The sequence below is a fragment of the Phalangium opilio genome, unplaced genomic scaffold (genome assembly GCF_054372755.1).
Source record: "Phalangium opilio isolate 3A_F unplaced genomic scaffold, DU_Popi_V2 ptg000009l_1, whole genome shotgun sequence".
NCBI classification, from domain to species: Eukaryota; Metazoa; Arthropoda; class Arachnida; order Opiliones; family Phalangiidae; genus Phalangium; species Phalangium opilio.
The window spans coordinates 12,577,377-12,589,438 of NW_028324146.1; the positions used below are offsets into that span (position 1 = coordinate 12,577,377).

General features: G+C 38.1%; 1 non-coding gene and 25 pseudogenes across 1 annotated transcript; all 26 read right to left on the reverse strand.

The window, feature by feature from the left end:
• Positions 1 to 83: 83 nt before the first annotated feature.
• Positions 84 to 202, reverse strand: LOC149714826 (5S ribosomal RNA; annotated as a pseudogene).
• A 362-nt stretch (positions 203 to 564) lies between these two features.
• LOC149714827 (5S ribosomal RNA) lies at positions 565 to 683 on the reverse strand (annotated as a pseudogene).
• A 373-nt stretch (positions 684 to 1,056) lies between these two features.
• LOC149714828 (5S ribosomal RNA) lies at positions 1,057 to 1,175 on the reverse strand (annotated as a pseudogene).
• Positions 1,176 to 1,296: 121 nt separating this feature from the next.
• Positions 1,297 to 1,415, reverse strand: LOC149714829 (5S ribosomal RNA; annotated as a pseudogene).
• Positions 1,416 to 2,033: 618 nt separating this feature from the next.
• On the reverse strand, positions 2,034 to 2,152 carry LOC149714830 (5S ribosomal RNA). The gene has a single exon (XR_016373654.1). It is a non-coding gene; the product is annotated as a 5S ribosomal RNA (ribosomal RNA).
• A 373-nt stretch (positions 2,153 to 2,525) lies between these two features.
• LOC149714831 (5S ribosomal RNA) lies at positions 2,526 to 2,644 on the reverse strand (annotated as a pseudogene).
• A 361-nt stretch (positions 2,645 to 3,005) lies between these two features.
• On the reverse strand, positions 3,006 to 3,124 carry LOC149714832 (5S ribosomal RNA; annotated as a pseudogene).
• A 136-nt stretch (positions 3,125 to 3,260) lies between these two features.
• LOC149714833 (5S ribosomal RNA) lies at positions 3,261 to 3,379 on the reverse strand (annotated as a pseudogene).
• A 122-nt stretch (positions 3,380 to 3,501) lies between these two features.
• LOC149714834 (5S ribosomal RNA) lies at positions 3,502 to 3,604 on the reverse strand (annotated as a pseudogene).
• Positions 3,605 to 3,741: 137 nt separating this feature from the next.
• Positions 3,742 to 3,860, reverse strand: LOC149714835 (5S ribosomal RNA; annotated as a pseudogene).
• Positions 3,861 to 4,222: 362 nt separating this feature from the next.
• LOC149714836 (5S ribosomal RNA) lies at positions 4,223 to 4,341 on the reverse strand (annotated as a pseudogene).
• A 122-nt stretch (positions 4,342 to 4,463) lies between these two features.
• Positions 4,464 to 4,566, reverse strand: LOC149714837 (5S ribosomal RNA; annotated as a pseudogene).
• A 362-nt stretch (positions 4,567 to 4,928) lies between these two features.
• On the reverse strand, positions 4,929 to 5,047 carry LOC149714838 (5S ribosomal RNA; annotated as a pseudogene).
• A 362-nt stretch (positions 5,048 to 5,409) lies between these two features.
• On the reverse strand, positions 5,410 to 5,528 carry LOC149714839 (5S ribosomal RNA; annotated as a pseudogene).
• A 122-nt stretch (positions 5,529 to 5,650) lies between these two features.
• LOC149714840 (5S ribosomal RNA) lies at positions 5,651 to 5,753 on the reverse strand (annotated as a pseudogene).
• A 347-nt stretch (positions 5,754 to 6,100) lies between these two features.
• On the reverse strand, positions 6,101 to 6,203 carry LOC149714841 (5S ribosomal RNA; annotated as a pseudogene).
• A 362-nt stretch (positions 6,204 to 6,565) lies between these two features.
• Positions 6,566 to 6,684, reverse strand: LOC149714842 (5S ribosomal RNA; annotated as a pseudogene).
• A 362-nt stretch (positions 6,685 to 7,046) lies between these two features.
• Positions 7,047 to 7,165, reverse strand: LOC149714843 (5S ribosomal RNA; annotated as a pseudogene).
• A 122-nt stretch (positions 7,166 to 7,287) lies between these two features.
• LOC149714844 (5S ribosomal RNA) lies at positions 7,288 to 7,390 on the reverse strand (annotated as a pseudogene).
• Positions 7,391 to 7,751: 361 nt separating this feature from the next.
• Positions 7,752 to 7,870, reverse strand: LOC149714845 (5S ribosomal RNA; annotated as a pseudogene).
• Positions 7,871 to 7,992: 122 nt separating this feature from the next.
• Positions 7,993 to 8,095, reverse strand: LOC149714846 (5S ribosomal RNA; annotated as a pseudogene).
• Positions 8,096 to 8,232: 137 nt separating this feature from the next.
• LOC149714847 (5S ribosomal RNA) lies at positions 8,233 to 8,351 on the reverse strand (annotated as a pseudogene).
• A 362-nt stretch (positions 8,352 to 8,713) lies between these two features.
• Positions 8,714 to 8,832, reverse strand: LOC149714848 (5S ribosomal RNA; annotated as a pseudogene).
• Positions 8,833 to 9,193: 361 nt separating this feature from the next.
• On the reverse strand, positions 9,194 to 9,296 carry LOC149714849 (5S ribosomal RNA; annotated as a pseudogene).
• A 137-nt stretch (positions 9,297 to 9,433) lies between these two features.
• LOC149714850 (5S ribosomal RNA) lies at positions 9,434 to 9,552 on the reverse strand (annotated as a pseudogene).
• Positions 9,553 to 9,914: 362 nt separating this feature from the next.
• On the reverse strand, positions 9,915 to 10,033 carry LOC149714851 (5S ribosomal RNA; annotated as a pseudogene).
• Positions 10,034 to 12,062: the final 2,029 nt, after the last annotated feature.

Below are 12,062 nucleotides of genomic sequence, written 5' to 3' on the forward strand. Positions count from 1 at the left end.
TCTTTTTAAAACAATAACAAAAAGAAAATATGTTTGCTTTTTTCATATCTATAGGAATTTAAAAGAGGAAAAAAAAGTGAAAAAGCCAACGGCACGCAGTGTTCCTAAGTGGTCTCCCTCCCAAGTACTGACTGCGCTCGACGCTGCTTAACTTCGGTGATCGGACGAGAACCGGTGTTTTGAGCGTGATATGGCCGTTGCCGAGAGTGCTATTTAATAATTTGAATTTAATTAACCTTCATCTTTATAAATCAATAAGAAAAAGAAGATATGTTTGCTTTTTTCATATCTGATGGAATTTAAAAGAGGAAATAAAAGTGAAAATGCCAACGCCACGCAAAGTTTCCAAGTACTGACTGCGCTCGACGCTGCTTAACTTCGGTGATCGGACGAGAACCGGTGTTTTCAGCGTGATATGGCCGTTGCCGAGAGTGCTATTTAATAATTCGAATTTAAATTAAGTGAGACAAATTAACCTTCATCTTTTTAAAACAATAACAAAAAGAAAATATGTTGGCTTTTTTCATATCTATTGGAATTTAAAAGAGGAAAAAAAAGTGAAAAAGCCAACGGCACGCAGTGTTCCTAAGTGGTCTCCCTCCCAAGTACTGACTGCGCTGGACGCTGCTTAACTTCGGTGATCCGACGAGAACCGGTGTTTTCAGCGTGATATGGCCGTTGCCGAGAGTGCTAGATAATAATTCGAATTTAAATTAAGTGAGACAAATTGACCATCTTTTTAAAACAATAACAAAAAGTAAATATGTTTGCTTTTTTCATATCTATTGGAATTTAAAAGAGGAAAAAAAAGAAAAAAAGCCAACGGCACGCAGTATTCCCAAGTACTGACTGCGCTCGACGCTGCTAACGTCGGCGATCGGACGAGAGCCGGTGTTCTCAGCGTGATATGGCCGTTGCCGAGAGTGCTAGTTAATAATTCGAATTTAAATTAAGTGAGACAAATTAACCTTCATCATTTTAAAACAATAACAAAAAGAAAACATGTTTGCTTTTTTCATATCTATTAAAATTTAAAAGAGGAAAAAAAAGTGAAAAAGAAAACGGCACGCAGTGTTCCTAAGTGGTCTCCCTCCCAAGTACTGTATGCGCTCGACGCTGCTCAACTTCGGTGATCGGACGAGAACCGGTGTTTTCAGCATGATATGGCCGTTGCCGAGAGTGCTAGTTAATAATTTGAATTTAATTAACCTTCATCTTTATAAAACAATAACAAAAAGAAGATATGTTTGCTTTTTTCATATCTATTGGAATTTAAAAGAGGAAAAAAAGTGAAAAAGCCAACGGCACGCAGTGTTCCTAAGTGGTCTCCCTCCCAAGTACTGTATGCGCTCGACGCTGCTCAACTTCGGTGATCGGACGAGAACCGGTGTTTTCAGCATGATATGGCCGTTGCCGAGAGTGCTAGTTAATAATTCGAATTTAAATTAAGTGAGACAAATTAACCTTCATCATTTTAAAACAATAAGAAAAAGAAAACATGTTTGCTTTTTTCATATCTATTAAAATTTAAAAGAGGAAAAAAATGTGAAAAAGAAAACGGCACGCAGTGTTCCTAAGTGGTCTCTCTCCCAAGTACTGACTGCGCTCGACGCTTCTCTACTTCGGTTATCGGACGAGAACTGGTGTATTCAGCGTGTTATGGCCGTTGCCGAGAGTGCTATTTAATAATTTGAATTTAATTAACCTTCATCTTTATAAATCAATAAGAAAAAGAAGATATGTTTGCTTTTTTCATATCTGATGGAATTTAAAAGAGGAAATAAAAGTGAAAATGCCAACGCCACGCAAAGTTTCCAAGTACTGACTGCGCTCGACGCTGCTTAACTTCGGTGATCGGACGAGAACCGGTGTTTTCAGCGTGATATGGCCGTTGCCGAGAGTGCTATTTAATAATTCGAATTTAAATTAAGTGAGACAAATTAACCTTCATCTTTTTAAAACAATAACAAAAAGAAAATATGTTGGCTTTTTTCATATCTATTGGAATTTAAAAGAGGAAAAAAAAGTGAAAAAGCCAACGGCACGCAGTGTTCCTAAGTGGTCTCCCTCCCAAGTACTGACTGCGCTCGACGCTGCTTAACTTCGGTGATCCGACGAGAACCGGTGTTTTCAGCGTGATATGGCCGTTGCCGAGAGTGCTAGATAATAATTCGAATTTAAATTAAGTGAGACAAATTGACCATCTTTTTAAAACAATAACAAAAAGTAAATATGTTTGCTTTTTTCATATCTATTGGAATTTAAAAGAGGAAAAAAAAGTGAAAAAGCCAACGGCACGCAGTATTCCCAAGTACTGACTGCGCTCGACGCTGCTAACGTCGGCGATCGGACGAGAACCGGTGTTCTCAGCGTGATATGGCCGTTGCCGAGAGTGCTAGTTAATAATTCGAATTTAAATTAAGTGAGACAAATTAACCTTCATCATTTTAAAACAATAAGAAAAAGAAAACATGTTTGCTTTTTTCATATCTATTAAAATTTAAAAGAGGAAAAAAAAGTGAAAAAGAAAACGGCACGCAGTGTTCCTAAGTGGTCTCTCTCCCAAGTACTGATTGCGCTCGACGCTGCTTAACTTCGGTTATCGGACGAGAACCGGTGTATTCAGCGTGATATGGCCGTTGCCGAGAATGCTAGTTAATAATTTGAATTTAATTAACTTTCTTCTTTATAAAACAATAACAAAAAGAAGATATGTTTGCTTTTTTCATATCTGGTGGAATTTAAAAGAGGAAACAAAAGTGAGAAAGCAAACGGCACGCAGTATTCCCAAGTACTGTATGCGCTCGACGCTGCTTTACTTCGGTGATCGGACGTGAACCGGTCTTTTCAGCGTGATATGGCCGTTGCCGAGAGTGCTAGTTAATAATTCGAATTTAAATTAAGTGAGACAAATTAACCTTCATCATTTTAAAACAATAACAAAAAGAAATCCTGTTTGCTTTTTACATATCAATTAAAATTTAAAAGAGGAAAAAAAGTGAAAAAGCCAACGGCACGCAGTGTTCCTAAGTGGTCTCCCTCCCAAGTAATGACTGCGCTCGACGCTGCTTAACTTCGGTGATCGGACGTGAACCGGTGTTTTCAGCGTGATATGGCCGTTGCCGAGAGTGCTAGTTAATAATTCGAATTTAAATTAAGTGAGACAAATTAACCTTCATCATTTTAAAACAATAACAAAAAGAAAACCTGTTTGCTTTTTACATATCAATTAAAATTTAAAAGAGGAAAAAAAGTGAAAAAGCCAACGGTACGCAGTTCTCCTAAGTGGTCTCCCTCCCAAGTAGTGACTGCGCTCGACGCTGCTTAAATTCGGTTATCGGACGAGAACCGGTGTATTCAGCGTGATATGGCCGTTGCCGAGAGTGCTAGTTAATAATTTGAATTTAATTAACTTTCACCTTTATAAAACAATAACAAAAAGAAGATATGTTTGCCTTTTTCAAATCTGGTGGAATTTGAAAGAGGAAACAAAAGTGAAAAAGCCAACGGCACGCAGTATTCCCAAGTACTGTATGCGCTCGACGCTGCTTAACTTCGGTGATCGGACGTGAACCGGTGTTTTCAGCGTGATATGGCCGTTGCCGAGAGTGCTAGTTAATAATTCGAATTTAAATTAAGTGAGACAAATTAACCTTCATCATTTTAAAACAATAACAAAAAGAAAACCTGTTTGCTTTTTACATATCTATTAAAATTTAAAAGAGGAAAAAAAAGTGAAAAAGCCAACGGCACGCAGTGTTCCTAAGTGGTCTCCCTCCCAAGTAATGACTGCGCTCGGCGCTGCTTAACTTCGGTTATCGGACGAGAACCGGTGTATTCAGCGTGATATGGCCGTTGCCGAGAATGCTAGTTAATAATTTGAATTTAATTAACTTTCTTCTTTATAAAACAATAACAAAAAGAAGATATGTTTGCTTTTTTCATATCTGGTGGAATTTAAAAGAGGAAACAAAAGTGAGAAAGCAAACGGCACGCAGTATTCCCAAGTACTGTATGCGCTCGACGCTGCTTTACTTCGGTGATCGGACGTGAACCGGTGTTTTCAGCGTGATATGGCCGTTGCCGAGAGTGCTAGTTAATAATTCGAATTTAAATTAAGTGAGACAAATTAACCTTCATCATTTTAAAACAATAACAAAAAGAAAACATGTTTGCTTTTTTCATATCTATTAAAATTTAAAAGAGGAAAAAAAAGTGAAAAAGCCAACGGCACGCAGTTTTCCTAAGTGGTCTCCCTCCCAAGTAGTGACTGCGCTCGACGCTGCTTAACTTCGGTTATCGGACGAGAACCGGTGTATTCAGCGTGATATGGCCGTTGCCGAGAGTGCTAGTTAATAATTTGAATTTAATTAACTTTCACCTTTATAAAACAATAACAAAAAGAAGATATGTTTGCCTTTTTCATATCTGGTGGAATTTGAAAGAGGAAACAAAAGTGAAAAAGCCAACGGCACGCAGTATTCCCAAGTACTGTATGCGCTCGACGCTGCTTAACTTCGGTTATCGGACGAGAACCGGTGTATTCAGCGTGATATGGCCGTTGCCGAGAATGCTAGTTAATAATTTGAATTTAATTAACTTTCTTCTTTATAAAACAATAACAAAAAGAAGATATGTTTGCTTTTTTCATATCTGGTGGAATTTAAAAGAGGAAACAAAAGTGAGAAAGCAAACGGCACGCAGTATTCCCAAGTACTGTATGCGCTCGACGCTGCTTTACTTCGGTGATCGGACGTGAACCGGTGTTTTCAGCGTGATATGGCCGTTGCCGAGAGTGCTAGTTAATAATTCGAATTTAAATTAAGTGAGACAAATTAACCTTCATCATTTTAAAACAATAACAAAAAGAAAACCTGTTTGCTTTTTACATATCTATTAAAATTTAAAAGAGGAAAAAAAAGTGAAAAAGCCAACGGCACGCAGTGTTCCTAAGTGGTCTCCCTCCCAAGTAATGACTGCGCTCGACGCTGCTTAACTTCGGTTATCGGACGAGAACCGGTGTATTCAGCGTGATATGGCCGTTGCCGAGAATGCTAGTTAATAATTTGAATTTAATTAACTTTCTTCTTTATAAAACAATAACAAAAAGAAGATATGTTTGCTTTTTTCATATCTGGTGGAATTTAAAAGAGGAAACAAAAGTGAGAAAGCAAACGGCACGCAGTATTCCCAAGTACTGTATGCGCTCGACGCTGCTTTACTTCGGTGATCGGACGTGAACCGGTGTTTTCAGCGTGATATGGCCGTTGCCGAGAGTGCTAGTTAATAATTCGAATTTAAATTAAGTGAGACAAATTAACCTTCATCATTTTAAAACAATAACAAAAAGAAAACAAGTTTGCTTTTTTCATATCTATTAAAATTTAAAAGAGGAAAAAAAAGTGAAAAAGCCAACGGCACGCAGTTTTCCTAAGTGGTCTCCCTCCCAAGTAGTGACTGCGCTCGACGCTGCTTAACTTCGGTTATCGGACGAGAACCGGTGTATTCAGCGTGATATGGCCGTTGCCGAGAGTGCTAGTTAATAATTTGAATTTAATTAACTTTCACCTTTATAAAACAATAACAAAAAGAAGATATGTTTGCCTTTTTCATATCTGGTGGAATTTGAAAGAGGAAACAAAAGTGAAAAAGCCAACGGCACGCAGTATTCCCAAGTACTGTATGCGCTCGACGCTGCTTAACTTCGGTTATCGGACGAGAACCGGTGTATTCAGCGTGATATGGCCGTTGCCGAGAATGCTAGTTAATAATTTGAATTTAATTAACTTTCTTCTTTATAAAACAATAACAAAAAGAAGATATGTTTGCTTTTTTCATATCTGGTGGAATTTAAAAGAGGAAACAAAAGTGAGAAAGCAAACGGCACGCAGTATTCCCAAGTACTGTATGCGCTCGACGCTGCTTTACTTCGGTGATCGGACGTGAACCGGTGTTTTCAGCGTGATATGGCCGTTGCCGAGAGTGCTAGTTAATAATTTGAATTTAATTAACTTTCACCTTTATAAAACAATAACAAAAAGAAGATATGTTTGCCTTTTTCATATCTGGTGGAATTTGAAAGAGGAAACAAAAGTGAAAAAGCCAACGGCACGCAGTATTCCCAAGTACTGTATGCGCTCGACGCTGCTTAACTTCGGTTATCGGACGAGAACCGGTGTATTCAGCGTGATATGGCCGTTGCCGAGAATGCTAGTTAATAATTTGAATTTAATTAACTTTCTTCTTTATAAAACAATAACAAAAAGAATATATGTTTGCTTTTTTCATATCTGGTGGAATTTAAAAGAGGAAACAAAAGTGAGAAAGCAAACGGCACGCAGTATTCCCAAGTACTGTATGCGCTCGACGCTGCTTTACTTCGGTGATCGGACGTGAACCGGTGTTTTCAGCGTGATATGGCCGTTGCCGAGAGTGCTAGTTAATAATTCGAATTTAAATTAAGTGAGACAAATTAACCTTCATCATTTTAAAACAATAACAAAAAGAAAACCTGTTTGCTTTTTACATATCTATTAAAATTTAAAAGAGGAAAAAAAAGTGAAAAAGCCAACGGCACGCAGTGTTCCTAAGTGGTCTCCCTCCCAAGTAATGACTGCGCTCGACGCTGCTTAACTTCGGTTATCGGACGAGAACCGGTGTATTCAGCGTGATATGGCCGTTGCCGAGAATGCTAGTTAATAATTTGAATTTAATTAACTTTCTTCTTTATAAAACAATAACAAAAAGAAGATATGTTTGCTTTTTTCATATCTGGTGGAATTTAAAAGAGGAAACAAAAGTGAGAAAGCAAACGGCACGCAGTATTCCCAAGTACTGTATGCGCTCGACGCTGCTTTACTTCGGTGATCGGACGTGAACCGGTGTTTTCAGCGTGATATGGCCGTTGCCGAGAGTGCTAGTTAATAATTCGAATTTAAATTAAGTGAGACAATATAACCTTCATCATTTTAAAACAATAACAAAAAGAAAACAAGTTTGCTTTTTTCATATCTATTAAAATTTAAAAGAGGAAAAAAAAGTGAAAAAGCCAACGGCACGCAGTTTTCCTAAGTGGTCTCCCTCCCAAGTAGTGACTGCGCTCGACGCTGCTTAACTTCGGTTATCGGACGAGAACCGGTGTATTCAGCGTGATATGGCCGTTGCCGAGAGTGCTAGTTAATAATTTGAATTTAATTAACTTTCACCTTTATAAAACAATAACAAAAAGAAGATATGTTTGCCTTTTTCATATCTGGTGGAATTTGAAAGAGGAAACAAAAGTGAAAAAGCCAACGGCACGCAGTATTCCCAAGTACTGTATGCGCTCGACGCTGCTTAACTTCGGTTATCGGACGAGAACCGGTGTATTCAGCGTGATATGGCCGTTGCCGAGAATGCTAGTTAATAATTTGAATTTAATTAACTTTCTTCTTTATAAAACAATAACAAAAAGAAGATATGTTTGCTTTTTTCATATCTGGTGGAATTTAAAAGAGGAAACAAAAGTGAGAAAGCAAACGGCACGCAGTATTCCCAAGTACTGTAGCGCTCGACGCTGCTTTACTTCGGTGATCGGACGTGAACCGGTGTTTTCAGCGTGATATGGCCGTTGCCGAGAGTGCTAGTTAATAATTCGAATTTAAATTAAGTGAGACAAATTAACCTTCATCATTTTAAAACAATAACAAAAAGAAAACATGTTTGCTTTTTTCATATCTATTAAAATTTAAAAGAGGAAAAAAAAGTGAAAAAGCCAACGGCACGCAGTTTTCCTAAGTGGTCTCCCTCCCAAGTAGTGACTGCGCTCGACGCTGCTTAACTTCGGTTATCGGACGAGAACCGGTGTATTCAGCGTGATATGGCCGTTGCCGAGAGTGCTAGTTAATAATTTGAATTTAATTAACTTTCACCTTTATAAAACAATAACAAAAAGAAGATATGTTTGCCTTTTTCATATCTGGTGGAATTTGAAAGAGGAAACAAAAGTGAAAAAGCCAACGGCACGCAGTATTCCCAAGTACTGTATGCGCTCGACGCTGCTTAACTTCGGTGATCGGACGTGAACCGGTGTTTTCAGCGTGATATGGCCGTTGCCGAGAGTGCTAGTTAATAATTCGAATTTAAATTAAGTGAGACAAATTAACGTTCATCATTTTAAAACAATAACAAAAAGAAAACCTGTTTGCTTTTTACATATCTATTAAAATTTAAAAGAGGAAAAAAAAGTGAAAAAGCCAACGGCACGCAGTGTTCCTAAGTGGTCTCCCTCCCAAGTAACGACTGCGCTCGACGCTGCTTAACTTCGGTTATCGGACGAGAACCGGTGTATTCAGCGTGATATGGCCGTTGCCGAGAATGCTAGTTAATAATTTGAATTTAATTAACTTTCTTCTTTATAAAACAATAACAAAAAGAAGATATGTTTGCTTTTTTCATATCTGGTGGAATTTAAAAGAGGAAACAAAAGTGAGAAAGCAAACGGCACGCAGTATTCCCAAGTACTGTATGCGCTCGACGCTGCTTTACTTCGGTGATCGGACGTGAACCGGTGTTTTCAGCGTGATATGGCCGTTGCCGAGAGTGCTAGTTAATAATTCGAATTTAAATTAAGTGAGACAAATTAACCTTCATCATTTTAAAACAATAACAAAAAGAAAACGTGTTTGCTTTTTTCATAACTATTAAAATTTAAAAGAGGAAAAAAAAGTGAAAAAGCCAAAGGCACGCAGTGTTCCTAAGTGGTCTCCCTCCCAAGTAATGACTGCGCTCGACGCTGCTTAACTTCGGTTATCGGACGAGAATCGGTGTATTCAGCGTGATATGGCCGTTGCCGAGAGTGCTAGTTAATAATTTGAATTTAATAACTTTCATCTTTATAAAACAATAACAAAAAGAAGATATGTTTGCTTTTTTCATATCTGGTGGAATTTGAAAGAGGAAACAAAAGTGAAAAAAGCAAACGGCACGCAGAATTCCCAAGTACTGACTGCGCTCGACGCTGCTAACGTCGGCGATCGGAGGAGAACCGGTGTTCTCAGCGTGATATGGCCGTTGCCGAGAGTGCTAGATAATAATTCGAATTTAAATTAAGTGAGACAAATTAACCTTCATGTTTTTCAAACAATAACAAAAAGAAAATATGTTTGCCTTTTTCATATCTGGTGGAATTTGAAAGAGGAAACAAAAGTGAAAAAGCCAACGGCACGCAGTATTCCCAAGTACTGTATGCGCTCGACGCTGCTTAACTTCGGTGATCGGACGTGAACCGGTGTTTTCAGCGTGATATGGCCGTTGCCGAGAGTGCTAGTTAATAATTCGAATTTAAATTAAGTGAGACAAATTAACGTTCATCATTTTAAAACAATAACAAAAAGAAAACCTGTTTGCTTTTTACATATCTATTAAAATTTAAAAGAGGAAAAAAAAGTGAAAAAGCCAACGGCACGCAGTGTTCCTAAGTGGTCTCCCTCCCAAGTAACGACTGCGCTCGACGCTGCTTAACTTCGGTTATCGGACGAGAACCGGTGTATTCAGCGTGATATGGCCGTTGCCGAGAATGCTAGTTAATAATTTGAATTTAATTAACTTTCTTCTTTATAAAACAATAACAAAAAGAAGATATGTTTGCTTTTTTCATATCTGGTGGAATTTAAAAGAGGAAACAAAAGTGAGAAAGCAAACGGCACGCAGTATTCCCAAGTACTGTATGCGCTCGACGCTGCTTTACTTCGGTGATCGGACGTGAACCGGTGTTTTCAGCGTGATATGGCCGTTGCCGAGAGTGCTAGTTAATAATTCGAATTTAAATTAAGTGAGACAAATTAACCTTCATCATTTTAAAACAATAACAAAAAGAAAACGTGTTTGCTTTTTTCATAACTATTAAAATTTAAAAGAGGAAAAAAAAGTGAAAAAGCCAAAGGCACGCAGTGTTCCTAAGTGGTCTCCCTCCCAAGTAATGACTGCGCTCGACGCTGCTTAACTTCGGTTATCGGACGAGAATCGGTGTATTCAGCGTGATATGGCCGTTGCCGAGAGTGCTAGTTAATAATTTGAATTTAATAACTTTCATCTTTATAAAACAATAACAAAAAGAAGATATGTTTGCTTTTTTCATATCTGGTGGAATTTGAAAGAGGAAACAAAAGTGAAAAAAGCAAACGGCACGCAGAATTCCCAAGTACTGACTGCGCTCGACGCTGCTAACGTCGGCGATCGGAGGAGAACCGGTGTTCTCAGCGTGATATGGCCGTTGCCGAGAGTGCTAGATAATAATTCGAATTTAAATTAAGTGAGACAAATTAACTTTCATGTTTTTCAAACAATAACAAAAAGAAAATATGTTTTCTTTTTTCATATCTATTGGAATTTAAAAGAGGAAAAAAAAGTGAAAAAGCTAACGGAACGCAGTGTTCCTAAGTGGTCGCCCTCCCAAGTACTGACTGCGCTCGACGCTGCTTAACTTTGAGTATGTTTTAGTCCAATTTGTCCCCCATCTTACCATACTAAAAACATTGAGCTACGACAAACAGGGGCCGAGATATTAAGCAAAATGTTCGTCAACTTTGGTATCGTCTCACTTATTTTTATTATGTTACTTATGATTTTTGCACTATACTTTTGAGGCTCATAACTCTTGTTCTACAAGAGATACTGGGATCTCCTTTGGTTATGTTATAGTAATCTTTGCTCCCCATACAAGGATACTTTAAACTTGAGGCTACCTGAATATCGTCGTCAACTTATTTTTTGTCTCACTTATTGTTAGAAGGTTACTTTTGATTTTTGAAAATAAACTTTGCTGGCTCGTAACTCTGTTTCTACTGGAGATACGGGGATGTCCTTTGAGTATGTTATAGACCAATTTGTCCCCCACCTAGCCATACTAAGAATTAGGGCTACGACAAACAGTAGTCGAGTAATTAAGCTAATCGTAAACAAACAAACCCCTCCATAGGAAATACATTAGACTAAATTCTGGAGGCTCGTAACTCTGGTTCTACCAGAGATACGGAGATGTAAATAATGTGACCTTGACACAAATGTTCGGATAATTATAAAAAAAAAAAACTTCGCGGTTTCGAACCTGTGGCCTTCCGGGAGTGAGGCGGATGCGATAACCGCTACACTAAAGATATGTTATTATTTTTAATCGAAGGAACAGGGTCAAGTAATTAAGCAATACGTGAACAAACAAACCCCTCCATAGAAAATGCATTAGACTATACTTTGCAGGCTCGTAACTCTGCTTCTACTGGAGATACGGGGATGTCCTTTGAGTATGTTGTAGTCCAAATTGTCCCCCATCTAACTATACTAAAAACTTTGGGCTACGAAAAACAGGGGCCGAGTAAATAAGCTAAACGTAAACAAACAACCCCTCCATAGGAAATGCATTAGACTATACTTTGCAGGCTCGTAACTCTGTTTCTTCTGGAGATACGAGGATGTCCTTAGGATATGTTATAGTCCAAATTGTCCCCCATCTAACTATACTAAAAACTTTGGGCTACGAAAAACAGGGGCCGAGTAAATAAGCTAAACGTAAACAAACAACCCCTCCATAGGAAATGCATTAGACTATACTTTGCAGGCTCGTAACTCTGTTTCTACTGAGATACGGGGATGTCCTTTGAGTATGTTTTAGTCCAATTTGTCCCCCATCTAACCATTTTAAAAACATTGAGCTACGACAAACAGGGGCCGAGATATTAAGCAAAATGTTCGTCAACTTTGGTATCGTCTCACTTATTTTTATTATGTTACTTATGATTTTTGCACTAAACTTTGGAGGCTCATAACTCTTGTTCTACAAGAGATACTGGGATCTCCTTTGGATATGTTATAGTACTCTTTGCTCCCCATACAAGGATACTTTAAACTTGAGGCTACCTCAATATCGTCGTCAACTTATTTTTTGTCTCACTTATTGTGAGAAGGTTACTTTTGATTTTTGAAAATAAACTTTGCAGGCTCGTAACGCTGTTTCTACTGGAGATACGGGGATGTCCTTTGAGTATGTTGTAGTTCAATTTGTCCCCCATCTAACCATACTAAAAACA